The sequence below is a fragment of the Centruroides sculpturatus genome, unplaced genomic scaffold, assembly GCF_000671375.1.
Source record: "Centruroides sculpturatus isolate CEXI.00-Female unplaced genomic scaffold, Cexi_2.0 scaffold1561, whole genome shotgun sequence".
In the NCBI taxonomy this organism is placed as follows: Eukaryota; Metazoa; Arthropoda; class Arachnida; order Scorpiones; family Buthidae; genus Centruroides; species Centruroides sculpturatus.
In genome coordinates, this window is record NW_019385740.1 from 8,568 (window position 1) to 22,548 (window position 13,981).

The following is a 13,981-nucleotide window of genomic DNA, read 5'->3' on the forward strand; positions in this document are numbered from 1 at the left end:
ATATCCTATAAAATTTTATTTCTGTAATTTCTAATAAATAATTCTACTTAATAAAAAAATTCAAAACAAAATATTACAAAAAAAAATAGTGGACTCAAATAGGATAAACTGTTTTTGAGAGTTTACAATTATTATTAATTAGAAGTTCATTTGTTTTCTAAAATTTATTTATTAGTTTTTCTTTATTCAAAATTACCTTTGCTGCAGCAAATATCTGCTGTACAGATGCTGAGATTTCTGGACCAATGCCATCACCAGGAATTAAAGTTACAATTTTTTGACCTGTTGACTGAAAACAAACTCCTTGATACAGAGGCAATTTTATATGCCTCAAACTACTTCCCTGTAATATAAATATATATTATTAAATATGATGATATTATAAATTATAAAACTTAATATAATTTAAAAATTATATTAAGTTTTTATAATTGATTTTTTTATATTTGTATTTACTTTCATTTATAATAATACATCACCTTCCACGACAATTTAAGAACATTAAAACTTTCATTACAGGAAAATACTATTAATACAATGATGTTCACAAATGTTAAGTAAATTAATTTCAAATTTATTTACAAATGATCCAACTTATAATCAGTGGAGACTCATGATAAGAACTGTGAGACTGCAGCACCCCCAAAGAAAAATAAATCCCAAAGTAATGTCTTGATTTTTATTACATAATAATTATATAAATTATTATACACAGTTAAAACCAATTTTTTAATCAAAGCCAATGCTGATCAAAATAACATAATTAAAACAATTCTATTAGGATGGTTGTGTGCCATAACCTCCTGTAACAGCATCGTTAAATAGTGCAATCCTATCTCTCAGTCAGAGAACAGTCCTGCTTGTTCAGCTGCCACATCTCATGGTAGATGAAATACTTGTAACAGCATTGTACTGTTTAGCAATGCTGTCACAAACAGTACGGCTACACGGCAGGAATCAGTTACTGGGTCAGAGCATAGGTTCATGTGCTCTATAATCTATAACCTATAAATGTTAATATGAAAAAGACAAAAATTTCAAATTTTGTACAAATTACAGTAGAGCATCGATTATCTGAATTTCGATCAACCGAAACATCGGTTGATCAAATGTATAGTGGACTATTTGTTGGTTTAATGTATATACCTGTTGTTATACCATCTCCTTTCAATTGTATGTCTCTATCCAAAAAATGTATCTGTTCATGACTCTTTTGCTATAGTTTAAGTTTTAATCCATCTCTGTTGTTATTGTTGATTACAAGTACAAACTCTTGTATTCTCTTGTTGTTTTTCCAAATAACGCAGATATTGTCCACATACATTTTGTAAAATACAATATCCATCTTGAGCCCCTTGATAATGCTCTTCTCCAAGTTGTGTAGGACTAGTTCACACAATATTCCTGACATCAAGCTTCCCATAGGTACCCCTTTCTTTTGTCTGTAAGCTTGTTTATCGAAACTGAAGAAGGATTCATAACAAATCAATTTGGCTAATTCTGTCATATCTTTCATAAATGCAGCAATTTCCGGTTTTTTGTGGAGCATAAATTCCATTAATGCTTCATAGCAGGATTCTATTTTTATAGATGGGTATAAATTTTCATAATCCATAATCCATAATCATCCAAACTTCTTCATCCAATAAACTTAATTCCTGTAGTTCTTTTATTACATTCATTGGGTTTTGTGCAACGAGAGCATTGTTACCTAGTTCCTCTGAAATGAATTTATGTAAACATTTTTCAAGATTGTATGTGGGTCCTCTGCACTTCTCAACCACAGGTCTAAACTCTTAACCTTCTTTATGTATTTTTGCAAATGCAAACAATCTTGGCATCCCAGGCTTCAGGTTATGAGATTGAAAGGAGATGGTATAACAACAGGTATCTACATAAAACCAACACATAGTCCACTATACATTCTGGCTAACTTAAACGATCCCTACAGATACAAACTGTCTGCCTTTCAAGCACTCATCAGAGGAGCGTATTCACATTGCTCTAATGTGCTGGACAGAATCAAAGAACTTAATAGAATTAAACAAACAGTTTCAAACTTGGGATATAAAAAGAGTACAATAGAAGGGCTAATTAAAAGGTATGAAGGAGGCAATGCAATAAGAACCCAAGTAAATCAGTTTAAAATCTCCAAGTTCACTTATAATTGAAACATCAAGAACATCATGAAACAAGCATTGGACAGAAAACACTCAAAAATTATTTTCAAAAGAGCGCCTAATATATACAGTATTTTAAGAAATGAAAAGACATGATTAAAAAAGAAGAAAAAGCAGGTGTATATAAATTTCCGTTTGAAAATCAGGAATTACGAATTAAGAAGGGCTATATTGGGGTCACAAGAAGGAATTTAGCTACCAGACTTAAGGAGTACAAATACAAAATTAACAAAGGGCACTGCAACACAATATAATCCTGCATGGCACAAGCAGAGAACTCTGTGGTTAAATGGAATGAAGCGACTATCCTCAGGACTATGCGTTCTCCATCATTGGCAATGCACAAAGAAAAAATAGAAATATATAAAAGTAAATTAAAAGATGGTTGTATTAATGCCAGGGATGTGGATAGACTAGCTTTCGCATGGAAGTTCTACATAAAAGAAAAACTAAAACACAAAAATTCTTAGCCCGCACCTGCCCTTATACTTAGTGGCATTTTTTGTGTATTTATTTTATTTTTATTTTACATGTTATTTTTATTTTATTACATTATTTACATCGTTATTGTATTAGTTCGTTTAGTACATTTGTTTTATTTTATTATTTATTTGTTATTTTATCCAGTATTTTGGTTTTAAATTTAAACGTAAAAGTATTCGAAAGTTCTGACGTTTAAATATTAAGTTAAATATGTTTGAGAATACTTGCATCTGAAGATGGTCTATCATATTAGGTCGAAAACATTAATGTTTCTTTAATAAATGTTTTCTCAGCATCAGGTGTTGGATGATTTATTATTTAAGGAGCTAGATATTTGGTTAATGTATTACATTATGTAAGGTATATATTTGTAAAACATGTGATACAAATTATATACAGTACAGTTTTGTGTTTAATATATTTTTTTATAAATTATCAGTTATCCGAACAACCCAGTCCTGAATTGTTTCAGATAATCGATGCTCTACTGTGATTTATTTTAATTAAATTTAAAAAATACATCTTATGAATGTAATATATGAATGTGCTATGTAAAATAGTAGTTGTTATTCAGCACTAACACATCAGATAGTCAAGAGCAGTCACATGCTTATACCACATTAGGAAATATCATAAAATTAATTTCAAATAAATATTGTAAAACTTTCTATGTATAAAAAAAATATATTTATTTTTGGTATTATCTGATATTAAATGTTTGATTAATATTTAAGCCAAATAATCTGTATTTTAAAAATTTATTTGAAAAAATCTAGCATAAAGTCTAAAAGATCTTATGGGCAATTTTCTTTTTGTCCACAAAAAACATTTTAAATAAATATTTTCTCATTACCAATCAAAGTTCTACTATATACAGTAATACCCCGAACTTACATGATAGGTGGGACCGAGTGATAACCGCGTAAGTCGGGTATAATTTTGCAATTTGTGTAAAATCCAAATCGAATGTATGTAAGCTAATAAATATTCTCGCTAATCTTACCTCATCTTTTGATTCGTTCACGTTTACAAGAAATCACCACATAGAGTCTGTCAAGTCACTGTAGATATAACAAACATAGAAATAAATAACACAAAATAAATTGTAGCTATGCGTCAATTCTGCACGACACGTCCGAACATGTAAGCTAAACAATAGTTTGGGAGGAGTGAGTAATCACGAATTGCGTGGCGCTCAAACAAAAGACGAATCAACAAGATTTGAAAATTGCGTAACTCCGGGTTCGCGTAAGTCGGGGTAGCGTAAGTCGAGGTATTACTGTATTCAACTTTCAAAGAAGAAAAAGAAATTTCAATACTGCAATATAAGGTACAGTACATTATTAGCTATCATTAATTACATAAATAAAAACTACTGGTAAACTAATCTATATTAATGCTATTGCACAAAATGGAATGATGTGCAGGAATTTATCAAGAAGCACCGCCCTAGCAAAGTTGTAGCAAATAGGGTCATTAATTTAGTGAACGACAATGTGATATCGCATTTTAGAAAAATTTTGATTAAAAGAGTAAGACAATCAACTTTAGACCACTTTCTTGTTCCTTATCAAAAGAAATCGCAACTCAAAGAATCTCCTGATGCACTGCTACCTGATATTTTTATGGAGGGGAATTTCCATTCCAAGTATTAAGCTCCATACATCTTCATTTTTCTGCAACCAACTACAACAAATAAAGGTATGTACAGTGATATTTTATTAAATAAAGTTTACATGTTTGTTGCTGTAATGATAGATACTACGTTTTCCTATATTTTCATCAAAGAAAACCCATTTTACAAATAAAATTACAAAAATTCCAGAGGTTAGAACAAATAAATTGTATTTACATTAATTTCTATAAAAAAATTGGGAAAAAGAATCGCAGAATGGCTTAAGTTCGTTAACTGAGGTTCCACTGTACTTTTAATATGTTCATTTAAAAAAATTTTTTTTTAACTTATAAAGAGCTTTGTTTCATAGTAAATCAAAAATAAAGCCAGTAAAGTTTATAAATAATATTTAGTTTTTTGCATTTGGCATAATTAATTGTTAAATTTTATGTATATGATATGATATTTGAATTTATATACACTGCTGAATTAATCAATGCATCTGTAAACAGTGGGCAAAGTTTAAAAAATGCTAACATTTTTGACCCAGTTAATGGGCCATCTTTACCTCTCCACACCTGAAGATGTTCCATTAACTGGGTTGAAAACATTCTTTAAACTTCATCCACTGTTAAAGGTGCATTGATTAATCACAGTGGCTAGTTCATCTTCATTATATACACTACTCAAAAAAATGAGAGAATAAAGTATCCAAACTGGAAAGAATTTGATCCAGAAGTACTCATGAACGTCCAGGCATATTAGAAGCAATGACCCTTCTTGATTTTCAAAAGGGTAAATTGAGAAGTGTCTTATATGCAGAGAGCTAATGAAGCAATGGTGCGAGTAATGTCCAAGCTTAAGCTCACTGGAGATGAAGAAAAGGATGAAAAGTACAGTAGAGCGTCGTTTATCCGAAAGTTGGTTATCCAAAAGAATTCCAGTCGGCAAATTTAAATTTTCGCTATTGCTGTGGCGCTGCAATCTTTGGCTATATCTTGGGTTACTCCAATATTTTTTATGTTTGTGTATGTGTTTTAGCTGGCAGCACTGTCACTTTTGTGTGGTGTTTTTCCAAGGACTGTGTGTCATGCTGAATCGAACGTTTTTGATACTAGATAACTTCTAAAGTATAAATTTTTTTTGTTTTTATATTTTTCTATATATTTATTTTGTTTGTAAAAAATAAAGAAATAATTTTTAACGATACAATAGACATGATTATTATTTTAGAAAGTTTACATTACGCTTAACATTGACAAAAATTCAACGTGAAGCGACACGCGACGGAGAAAAATTTCAACACGGGATAGGTTAATGTATTTTTTCGTACATAATCAGTTATCCAAACAACCCCAGTCCCCAATTGATTCGGATAAACGACGCTCTACTGTATTATCATCAGCAGCTCATTCTTCATCTCAACTTCCACACAGATCAATATGAACATCTTCTACATGATCCCTTCCACATCATTCATACCAGCTGGTGCAGTTGTTTTGAGAGTCTGCTTCTTTTAGTAAATGAGCCACTGAAATTTCCTCGATTGGATGATTAGGAAGGTGAGTTGATGGAACGAATTAATGATGAGGATCAGATTGAACCATTTGCAGTTGCTGGAGCAATGGTAACTAATCCTGAGCATGCTGAATTAAGCAGTCAAATTATGGATATCGCCCGTAATTGGACTGCATCAGCTGCCAACTATCCTCCAATTGAAGTGGTCAAGAACTTTCTGAATACCTATCACAATGCTGGTCCCATCAGACCCTCTACATCAGCTGAACAACCGATTACTGTAACTCTATCTGCTGAGCAAGAAGAAGTAATGAAGCTCATTGATAAGCAGCTTATTTATCTTGAAATTGATGATAGACATCAAAAACCACCAACAAAGAGGCATGTAGTGATCCAAGGCCAAGCCAGTTGTGGCAAATCTTTCCTGATCCACAACATTGAGGCAACGGTAAGGAGGAGACATAATGACAAGTCCATCATGGTTGGTGCTCCAACTGGCTCTGCAGCAGTCAATGTAGAAGGACGGACCATTCATTCTCTTTCCAAACTCGGCCTGAGCACCACCTACACACCACTAACTGGAGAATCATTACGTGACTATCAGGAAGATATGTAACAAGTAAGGAGCTGTCCATAAATTACGTAAGGTATTTTGGGGTGGGTGGGTGTCAAGGATTTCTTATGATTTCTTACTTGGGGTAGGGGGGTTAATAGGTCTTGCCTAACCAATGAACAACATGCTCTTGGACTTCAAGCTTTCCCCATGTTCCAAAGGTTTGTTGAATTGAAACAGTGCTTTTGCCAGCGTGGACCAGGTTTTGAAGCTTTCTTGGCTCTACTAAACAATATGGTCCATAGTTTGCTGTACTCATGAAGACTAAAACTTACTGATGACTCGACACTTCTTCATTCTGAGCAAAGCCGAGTGCAACACTTTCAAGTCTGCAATCTGACTATCCGAAGAATAGTGCAGCTGATGCTGCTAATGATCAACTTCTAGGAGACATGAAAAGTCCAGTGGCCCAAATTGTCTCTCAGAATGTTCCAGATTGTCAAATCGATATGGAGAAGGACCAAGGATTGCCACATATGTTGAAGCTTGCCATTGCTTGTTAGGTAATGTTGTGCACTAATCTATGGGTGGAGGGCAACTTGTGAATGGCTCCCTTGGTACTCTCAAGGCCATTGTATATGATCCTGAAACCAACCACCCTCTCTTCCCAAATACACTGGTGGAATTTGACCATTACCATGATCCTTTCTTTCCAAATGGATGACTATTCTCCATCATCCCAATTGTGCACACCATCTCAAGTGATGGTAGATCCTTTTCCTGTACCCAGTTGCCTTTCATCATTGCTCACACGGTCACTATCCACAAATCCCAAGGACTAATGATTCCAAAGGTCATCATTGATTAGGGCCCCTCTGAGAAGACCCTTAGTCTAACATTGCACTCAGCTGTGTCAAGCATAGTTATACATTGCACTCAGCTGTGTCAAGCAACTCACAGACATTATGTTTGAGACACAGTTCCATAGTTGAGACACAGTTCCATAGTTGAGACTGGAGAAAATCTCAAAGACTGCTGCTTTTGAGAGACTCAAATTTATCGAGGAGTTTTCCCACTTAAATGCAAAATGATTTTATTTTATTATTTTATTACTTATTTTTCAGTTTAGTTTAGTTTATTTATTTACTTTTGTTTTGCTTGCTTTCATTTACTTTAATTTTTTTTATTACACTTTTCCTTTTTATCTGTACTTTTAATCAATTTTTTTCTTTTCTCAACAATAAATCACTTATAATCTTTTATTTGTGACAATACGTTGAGTAGTATTGTCACAAATAAAACAAGAACGGCGTTAGCTGTTTAGAACATAACAATTTTGTGTTTGCTCACAAAATTGTTTAAAACACAAAATGTTCTAACACCATTCTTGTTCTCTGCGCAGTAAGGCACATGCGCAACACTGTTACGCATATTTTAAATCTAATTCTTTATCTTTAAACTTGTAATGTTCTAAGCAGCTAATGCCATTTTTGTTCCAATTTAAAAACCTGTTTGAAAACCTATTTGATTCCAGTTCTGCCTGAAGACAACATTTATAAATACATTGAAAGCGCAGGATATTAAAATGTTTCTTAAAATGTTCTTTAATGCCTCTTTATGTAAATTTTTCTCTTGAATCATTACAACAAGGTTTACTAATATAAATGTTTTCATCCATTTAAAACAGATATCCTCAGGTAAGTTACAAGGAACATAGAAGCTAAACAGAAATAAGAAATACAATGTGCAGATATATAATCTCCATCTGATGAATTATTATGTGAAAACAAATAACATATTAAATGAAAATTAGCATTTTTACTACATCAATAAAGTAAAATTTGAAATGTCAAAACTATAAAAATTTATTATTTCAAGAAATACTATAATCATATTATATTTCAAGATTTAAAAACATCTTAAAATATAGAACAGAAATAAATTTTAAAGTTTTTCCTTTAATCACTTGGTTTTAATATTTATTAAATTTATGTTTAAAATGCTAAAGTTTAAAAATCAAATATTTATCTCTTAGACGTTCACAAATAAAACAAACAATATAAACTGTTAATTAATATCTGCAACCTTATCATTAACAATTATAATACAACTCTAAAACCTTTACGATACAGCCAAATTTATTATCCCAATTCAAACATTTTCGGACATCTTTAATGCCCTTTTTCAAGAACAAATTACAATCGAACTAACTGCAATCGAATACTGGCTAATTTGTATAAACGATAACTGCGTTTTGGAACGCAGTTATCGTTTATACAAATTAGCCAGTATTCGATTGCAGTTAGTTCGATTGTAATTTGTTCTTGAAAAAGGGCATTAAAGATGTCCGAAAATGTTTGAATTGGGATAATAAATTTGGCTGTATCGTAAAGGTTTTAGAGTTGTATTATTTGTTGATATATACAGTCTAAGAAGAAAGTGAAATTAACAATTATGGTAAGTATTTTCCTCAATTCACATAATACTGTAAATTAACATCAGGAAATAATGAATAGAAAGTGAGATTGATGAGTTAAATCAATTGATATTCACAATAGAAATAAACATCTAACAATTAAAAAAATGCATCAAAGATTCAAAAAAGAAATAAAATATAAAAAGTAACATTGTTTATTTCTCTTGTTAAGCGCATTGTAAAATATACTTAAAAGAGAAAGCAATTTTGGATAATTTATCTTAAATTTGAACAATATTTTCATTAATATTTAAATGCAATTTGTAATTTCAATTTTATTTTATCATCATAAAATATACTTAATAAATCTGATGCTATAATAATTTTCAGATAATAGTTACTTATTTATTTGAAATTTGATATATGCAATGTAGTGCTGTAAGAAAATCAGATCTCCAAACACAATAAAAATTAGATTAAAATCATTTAAAACAACAAAGAATTGTTTGTTTGTTTTAATTTGACTGTTCTGGAAATTTGGAAGCTTTAATTCATTTTTTTTCTTAAAACAATCCAATGTAAAAATGAAATATCACTAATAAATTTATTGTTTGTATCAATGAATCTCAATTTATGGGAACCATTACATTATTAACTTAATGTAATTCCATATATTTCTGTGAATATTTAATCTCCAGAACTGAATTTTGTATATAAATGCTAGAATGTTTAATTATGTTTGTTCAAAAACTACAACTTGTATTGAATTTTTTTAAGTAATTTTTTACTGTGTTTGAATTCAAATTCAACTGTTCCAACTTTAGAAGCCGTTTCATGTTTGAACTTTATATGCCTGAAGATGACAGAATTGATTACTATGGAAAGTTCTTGCATGTTATTATGAATTTTGTAAGTTTGTTGTTTTTTTTTAATATATTAATAACAGAAGTCAGATTTTTATTTATTTATCCTCTTTTGTGTATGTGCAATTTACATTCTCATTTCATATATTAAAATAAATCATTTGTAAGTCAGTCTCTTTGAGATAGGATATTTAATAAATAACTATAAAATAAATTTTTCATTAAACATCATAAAATTTGGTATCATGTTTACAGATAAATAAATCAAGTCAGTACTTATTTCAGGAACTCAATACATTATTATCATACTCTTCTCAGCTTAGAACAGAAATCCCCAGTGGTTGATATTGACTCCTGGGTCAGTAACATTTTCAGAGTTCAAAATGTAGTAGGGGGTTAATTGAAAATGGTTCATTCAAAATTATTAGTCAAATGGGTTACATATATGACAGTTCAGGATGTAAATTTGCACATTGTAAGTAATCTTTTCTATGAAAATGGTATACAGATTAATACTATCTCAACAATTATTTATTAATTAAGAGTGGATAGATAAAAAAGTGAAGAAATCCTTGAAGGGAATTGACATTCAAAAAAGTTTGGGACCTCTGGTATAGACTTGTAAAACAGAATTCTTTTCTCTATAACATTTCAAAGCGAGCAAAACTATTTCTTGTGTTTAATAAAGTGTTGTCTTTCTAAAATAAATAAAAATTTGATTTATTTATTTATAAAATAAAATTTGATTTCGAAATTCTTAAAATGTACATAATGAACAAAATCAAGTAAATTTTTCATATATCAAATCATAACTATATGTCTCACTTTTACATAAACCATAAGCATCTTTTACAAAGTAAGAATGCAAATATTTTATAACGAACTTTTTAATATGGAGAAATTACACAGATGGATCTTTCCTTGTTCCAACAATTATGATACTAAGTTAGGCTACATATCAAAATCATAGCCTGATTTTAGTATATGCTGATAGGATATACCTTATTTACTCACATATAAGACGAGGTTTTTATTCATTTATCACAGTTTCAAATTCCTAGGTTGTCCTATACGCGCAAGCGAAAGATTCTTTGTGTTTTTGCAAATAATTTTTGTGAACCATGTATTTGTATTTTTTACTAGATGCTTACCCTCTTGTATGTAAAAACATAAGTATTTTATTTGGGTCATTTTAATCGTTCTTGTATATTGTCAAGAGTAAAGATGAATAGCAATAGGAAAAGCAAACCCCATGTTTCTTTATGCAGTGAGAATGTAGCGAAATGATGTCATGAGCAGTGTTGGCCAATTAGAAACCAGTTTCAATGTGTTCGCTGTAAAGCGCTTCTTGAGTGCTGCATAAAGAAATGCGGGGAAAGTTTTTGAATTGAATTCAAGATTGAAATTCCAAAATCACACAGGAGCATGATATAAGTTTTAATCCATTCCCACATGAAAATAGATGATTATTCGGAAATCAGAATTTGAAGAAAGTCATAAGTGTAATTGACGGAGAATGGATTCAACCATTAAGAATTGGCAAAAAAAAAGGTTCCTGATTGTCTAGCTTTACATGAACAAATGATGTTGTCGATTTTACAAGATTTTTCCTTAAAGTTTAAAATGCCAGTAATTTTTGCGGGACAATGTGTGCATTTACGTTAATTTGATATTTTACTTGTGATTAAACAAAATAAAATTAGAATTGTATTAATAAATCTAATTTTCTTTATTTTGATTTTTAAAGTCACACCTCGTCCTATATGCGAGTAAATATGGTATTCCTAATTTTGACAAGCACCCTTATAATCTTTGGACACTGAAAGCAAAAGTCTTTGTAAAAAAATTTTTAAATCCCTCTTCAATGCAAGATATATGCCAAGTAAGTATATTTAAAAATTAGTTTGTAATATATGTCTTGTTGTTTAAAAATAAATCTTTTTTATCACAAAATATATCATCTAATGTATATACTAGTAAATTTTAATATATACAATTTTATGTATGTATGTCTCTTTAATCCTAAATTAAGTTTGATAGACTATCATTACAGCTTTCAGGTTAGACACTTCTTTTATTGTTTCCACATATGCATTTCAGACTTATATAAATGTTAAGTTCCTCTTCAGTGCAATATTAAAAATTGTCACACTTATACAATATTTAATATTTAATATTGCACTGAAGAGGGTCTTAACATTTATATAAGTCCAAAATGCATATGTGGAAACAATAAAAGAAGTGTCTAACCTGAAAGCTGTAATGATAGTCTATCAAACTTAATTTCGGATTAAAGAGACATATATACATAGATCATAATAACAGCTACCAAAAGTGATATTTATACAATTTTATATTCTGCAATTTTATTACATTGACATTCATCAAATTCTTTTTAATTTATAAATACAATCTAATTACTTTAGTTCAGCAAAATAAAAAAATAATACTATTCTATTAAATCAATAAAATATTTATTACAATTAATATTTATTTAAAATAACAAATAATATATTAATAAGATAATGCACTAGTATTATTAAAAATCAGTATAAATATTATAACAAAAATATGTAAAACTTTTTCATAAAACATATATATATATAATGTTTCTAAATTATTATTTATTACTATTTAGCTACATCTTTACTTACATCTTGACTATTGTTTGTATTCTTAACCTAAGTACTAAAAATAGACACAAGATTTTAATGTTCCATTACTACAGATACATTGCAGTAAAAATTTTAAACAAACATAAATAACATACAAATTTGAGCATATTACATAATATATTTTACAGGTTTTAAAAGTTTCAGTATCTATAATCTATATTGTTAATCTTTACAATATGTTTAATATATGTAATATAAAAGCTGTTAAAATATTATAGGTTATGTAAGCTTAAATACTGTAAATTTACTCATGGAAAGTGGTCAATGAATATTTTTACAATATTTTGAGTAAATTTTTCAAAAATAGTATTCATTAAGGTTAATGAATTAAGGATATGATTCTTAATCCTTTATGATCTATTTGTATGGAATTTTATATATCCATATATACAGTGTATTTAATGAATTATATACTTGAAATTATTATATATTGTAAAATAGTTTAAGAAAATAACATAGAAATTTGTGAAGTGTTGGAAAAACTTAATTTTTTTCCTTATTTTTTCGTATTTCAAACTTTCCGCTAATTTTATGTAATACAAAAATGTTACATAACTTGTTAATAAATTGTAATGGTTATTATTATTAATTGAAATTATTTATATAATTTGATTTTTACTTTTGAAAAAATCATCAAATTTTTCTTCGAATTTGACGATTTTCTCAAATTGTCGTATGAAAGGGTTAATATTTATTTAAAAACATAATAATTTCGTGAAAAATTACCAGAAATCGGCGAAGACCAAACGACATGTTGTCACGTGATTTTGCTAAAGTTATTTATTCTCGAACCGATATCTAATACACATCGGAAGAGACTACTGTACTATTTTTAAAAAGTTCATAAATAATAATAATAATAAACAGTAATTTTTGTAACGATAAATGTATTGAAATATTATATAAAATAATTTAAAATGTTTTATCGATATTAAATTAATGTTTCGCGATTAATCGGTTACATAAATTGTATTATGTTAAGATTCTCGAATAAAGGCAATTCGAGGCAAATGGAAAATTTTAAAGTTTATTTCGAATAATTTTTCGGCAAAATTTCAATGTTTTCATACATTTTTAAATTAAAATATCATTTGTTTTCACACACACAAAATACAACTCCATTGAATCCGATTAACCTGCGATTCACAGTTTAACAACAATTTCCTATGATTAACTTTACAAAATATTGTTTATATATTCAATTTTATTATTATTATCATCATATAAAATAATCATAAGGTTTTTTAAAATAAAAACTTAATAAGTACTTTACAGCCTTGAATAAGTACGTCATTAATATTAAAAATCGGAAATTCTTATTCCTTTCCTGATGATAAGGTTAATGTCGAGTAATAACGATTACACATTTACTAGCATATAATTTTAATCAAATTGGAAATTAGTTAGCTACATTTTAAAACAAACATCGCATATATGGATTATATAATATACTGTTCTCACGAGTTCATAAAAGTGTAGTTAAAAGATACATGCGAACTTCGATTCTGTTGATTTAAAGTTAATAATTTTCCATAAAATTACTGCATTCATTATTCGAATTATTGGCAGGAGCTAATTTCGATTTCAAGGTCTCAAAAAATACTGCGTAACTTATTTGTTTGTCAACTAATTTGTTGGATCGTTTCCATCAAAATTCCATCGGAAGGGAATATATTGT

At 29.2% G+C, this 13,981-nt stretch overlaps 1 long non-coding RNA gene across 1 annotated transcript; it reads right to left on the reverse strand.

Annotated features, from left to right (window-relative positions):
- Window positions 1-280: 280 nt before the first annotated feature.
- On the reverse strand, window positions 281-13,123 carry LOC111641686. The gene is made up of 2 exons (XR_002759449.1): window positions 13,030-13,123; window positions 281-343 (listed from the first exon to the last, which is right to left on the reverse strand). It is a non-coding gene; the product is annotated as an uncharacterized LOC111641686 (long non-coding RNA).
- Between the last annotated feature and the right edge of the window lie 858 nt (window positions 13,124-13,981).